We start from the raw sequence: 4799 nt of genomic DNA on the forward strand, positions 1-4799 counted from the left end.
GAGCACAGGGAGAAATTGCCTGAACAGAATACCAATGGCTTATGTTCTAAGATTAGGAATCAACAAATGGGATTTCACAAAATTGTAAAGCTTCTGTAAGGCAAAGGACACTGTCACTGGGACAAAAAGACAACCAATAGACTGGGAAAAAATCTTTACCAATCCTATAGAGGGCTAATATCCAATATATACAAAGAACTCAAGAAGTTAGACTCAGAGAATTAAATAACCCTTTTAGAAAATGGGCTATAGAGCTAAACAAAGAATTCTCAACTGAGGAATATCAAATGTGATATTGAGAAGCAACTAAAGAAATGTTCAACATCCTTAGTCATCAGGGAAATGCAAATCAAAACAACCCTGAGATTCTACCTCACACCAGTCAGAATGGCTAAGATCAAAAACTCAGGTGACAGCAAATGCTGGCAAGAATATGGAGAAAGAGGAACACTCCTCCATTGTAGGTGGGATTGCAAGCTGGTACAACCACTCTGGAAATCAGTCTGTAGGTTCCTCAGTACCATTAATATGGGACATACTACTATCTGAGGACCCAGTTATACCACTTCTGAGCATATAGCCAAAAGATGTTCCAACATATAACAAGGACACATACCCCACTTTGTTCATAGCAGCCTTATTTATAATAGCCAGAAGCTGGAAACAACCCAGATATCCTTCAACAGAGGAATAGATACGGAAAATGTGGTACATTTACACAATCGGAATACTACTCAGCTATTAAGAATAATGATTTCATGAAATTCTTAGGCAAATAGATGACTCTAGAAAGTATCATTCTGAGTAAGGTAAACCAATCACAAAAGAACACACATGGTATTCACTCACTGACAAGTGGATATTAGCCCAAATGCTCAGAATACCCAAGATACAATTCACAGACCACAAGCTCAAGAAGAAGAAAGACCAAAGTGTGTCTGCTTCAGTCCTTCTTAGAAGGGGGAACAAAAATACTCACAGGAGGAAATATGGAGACAAAGAGTGTAACAGAGCCTGAAGGAATGGCCATCCAGAGACTGCTCCATTTGGGGATCCATCCCATATATAGACAACAAACCCGGACACTATTATAGAAGCCAAGCATGCGGACAGGAGCCTGATATAGCTCTCTCCTGAGAGTCCCTGCCAGAGCCTGACAAATACAGATGTAGATCCTCACAGCCAACCATGGGACTGAGCATGGGGACTTCAAAGGTGGAGTTAGAGAAAATACTGAAGGAGCTGAAAGTGTTTGGAACCCCCATAAGAACAACCATATCAACGACCCAGACCCCCCCCAGAGCTCCCAGGGACTAAACCACCATCCCAAGAAAAGACAAGGATGGACCTATGTCTCCATCCACATATATAGCAGAGGATGACCTTGTTGGGCATCAATGGGAGGAGAAGCCCTTTGTCCTGTCAAGGCTTGATGGCCCAGTGTAGGGGAATATCAGCGAGGTGTGGTAGGAGGGAGTAAGTTGGTGGGTGTGGGAGCACCCTCATAGAAGCAGGGGGAGGGGGATGGGATAGCGGTTTTCTGGTGGAGAAACCTGTAAAATTGATAACATTTAAAATGCAAATAAAAGATATACAATAAAAGGAAAATAAAATAAAATAGCATTGCTACATTCAGCCATATCTACCAGCTGTTATTGTTTAATTATATCTATAATTCATGCCTATTATCAAAGAATGCCTAGAAATGAATAAAATTTTCTGTTGATAATTCTAATCACATTGAAGTATATATAAAATCTCTTATTCAAATCTAAGGACATTAATACTTCCTAAAACCCTTTTGCAAAATGACCAATGCGGGGGACACTGTTCATGACTGATCATCAATGAGACTTAGTTAATTATAAATTTCTCTTTCATAAAGTATTTTGTCTCATCTATTATCTGTGTATATTAGTCCCAGGTACTTATGAGTTATTTCACTCACAGGTCCACACGAAAATCCAGAAGAAATAGCTTTTGGATATTGTTTTCCAATAACCTGAATGTCCTGAGACAAATGGGGCAGGAGAAATTTTCTCAGCCTTACCCCAGACACATATCACTAGCACTGAAAAGCTTTACAATGAAAAGGGAAATAAGCACATGATGTATTTGGGCAATTTCATTTTCGACCATTATATAATCATCCTTCACCTATCATAGACAGTATTTTTGTGGTTTCTTTTTATGTAGATGACTTTTCCACGATCTCCTAGGTTAACTCTGGCTGGACAGCCAAGTAGTGGAGATAGAAAAGACAGATCTCTATTGCCTAAAAGCTAAGAATACTCAAATCAGTCCTGTAAGAAATGCATCCCAAGAACCTGCCTTGTTAGATTTCTATTAACGTCACAGGCACTTGAAACGGTCAACTCACGAAGAAAACAGATTCAGATTTGCACACGGTCTTAGAGGCTCCACCTGTGATGATTACCCGATCCTTTTGCACTTGCAGCAGGACAAGAGAAGAACTCTTGGCAGAACAAAACTCTTCATGCCATGACCAGGAAACAAAAATAAAGAAGGCAGAAAGGTCAGGTCCCAGTATACCTTAATTCAACGTGTGCCCTCAAGAACAAGAAGACTTCCTAATGTCCCCAAAGTGTTGTGGCTGGAGACATTTTTAATACAGGAAACTTTGGAGTGAGTTCTAAATCCAAGCCTAAATGCCACTGTGCATTGCTCACTATTTTTAGCCATGCATAATTACTGTTCCCTTAATACAATTATTTAATACTAAAATCCATGTTTGTGGATGTGTGGCCCATTCCACCTCTTCCTGCACAAATAAGATTGCACAATGCAATTTTAGACTAAATATTTTCTGATTCCTTGTTGACCAATAGATATTTTGCAAACACCATGACTCCACTGAAAACATTGATACAGACAGAACACTGAGCAGGTTGTCATCTACTCAGGGAGACTTCAGAATGCCTTCCCTTAGACAAATGGCTGCATTATCTAAAGGAAAATGCAATTCGTCTGGACCTACTGGCTTTACCTCCAAAGTCAAACACCTTCCATCTCTGACCTCTTCGTGGCATCTGTAAAAGATTTTCACATGAAATAATCTAATTTAAACCTGATAATGGACCGATCGCCACATACCATAAAATTTATCCACGTTTTAGAAACATATTCAAAAGGGCCAGGGGATTTCTCATATGGCAATTTTATAGTTGTGATTCTCATGTTTTATTTATTTACTTTACAAATATATCTCCAAAGATGCATAAGAAAAGCTGAACGAACTTTATACACAGGGGTTTACCTAGAGGAAAATTGTGTAGAACTTTGAGCCAGCTTACAATGACATCTAAACCTTCTAGCAGACAATTAAAATGTTGTCATTTAAATGACACAATATTCACTTTAAAAGAAAAAAGTTGCATAGAAAAATCATTTCCTTTGTAATTTCATAGTATAATTACTTCAAGCTTATAAATATATTTTAAAGTATATTAGCTTATGATATTAAGCAATTCTGGGACAAAGAATGTATCAGCAATCACTTGTCTGATGGATGAAAGGAAATGCTTCTCCTACAAGGAATGTTATATATTCATTGAAAATGTGTTTTTAAAAAGATTAACTGTTCTGGTTCCACCACCTAGACACTTGAAGGTCTGCGAGTCAGTTCTGTGTTTGCTTCGGCACATGTGGTCAAACCAGGATGGATTCCTCTTCCTCCTCTTCCAACTTGGGTGTGAATGCCGTGAACCTTTGGTTGTAGCATTTCATCAGCATGAAGACTGAGAAGTAGTGCTTCCAGCTGCTGGTGTGGAACTTTGCTGTGAGAAGTGCATGAATAAGTGTGAGCCAAAGTCGGGCAGTCTGGCTGAGGGCTATTTTGTGAACTGCTTTGAGCACTTCATTGATACAAATCAATTCATCTTAAATTGACTAGAACAGACCAAGAAGCCCAAACCTGTCTTCACAGAAAGCCTTTCTGACTGATTTCAGCATTACCTCTTTGGGAAAGTAGTTCAAGAAATGAAAAACCTTTGATGAGATGGTTGAAGAAATGGTTGTGGGGAGGGGAAATCAATTCTAAATTTTCTTTTTCATTTTGGGACATCCTATCATCTGAGAATGATAAAAATTAATTTTTATGTAAGGGAGTTGAGGGTCATATGTACTTGGTTGTATTTTTAAAGCCAAACATTTGAAAATAATTGAGAGGTAAATAAAAATATGAGATGCATATTACTATGCATGGGATTATGCTTTCTCAAAGACCCATAACAGTTTATATAAGTTTTGTAGTGAAACTTCTTTCTATAATTGAATACTGGCAGTACATTTGGTAATACTATTTATATGGGCTCATTTCTAATATTTTTAGGGAGATCTTTGTGTTAGAAAAATTATCAGTGAGGAAATACCCTTGTACTATTTAACTGTGAGCTTTCATTCAAATTTGACTACAGGAGCTGAAAAGAATCTGGGGAGCATTCATATAATCCAGTTTTTCCCCACCCCCTTTTTCTACAATCCAGCTTTTTAGGTTGACTCTCTCCCCCAATACTGTGATTTACTACATTATCAAATTGAAAATATGGTCTCAAGGTAGAACAGGAAGCCAGTTAATCCAGAGGGCTTGAGTCATAAAGGAATATAGCTCATGAACATCATTCTTACTACCAGACATTCAAGGAAGAAGCTAACTTTGTATTATCCAGACACAAAAAATTTACAGAAGTGCCTAAAGAAATGTTAAAAATTAACAAGAGAATTTCATAAAGTCATTGTTCTCAATATCTCAGTAGTCCATTGTGTAAATGTACCACATT

The 4799-nt window shown here is 37.9% G+C and overlaps 1 pseudogene; it reads left to right on the forward strand.

Annotated features, from left to right (window-relative positions):
* Positions 1 to 3578: 3578 nt before the first annotated feature.
* LOC103692044 (mitochondrial import inner membrane translocase subunit Tim8 A pseudogene) lies at positions 3579 to 3963 on the forward strand (annotated as a pseudogene).
* The last annotated feature ends 836 nt before the right edge of the window (positions 3964 to 4799 follow it).

The sequence above is a fragment of the Rattus norvegicus genome, chromosome 4, assembly GCF_036323735.1.
Source record: "Rattus norvegicus strain BN/NHsdMcwi chromosome 4, GRCr8, whole genome shotgun sequence".
In the NCBI taxonomy this organism is placed as follows: domain Eukaryota; kingdom Metazoa; phylum Chordata; class Mammalia; order Rodentia; family Muridae; genus Rattus; species Rattus norvegicus.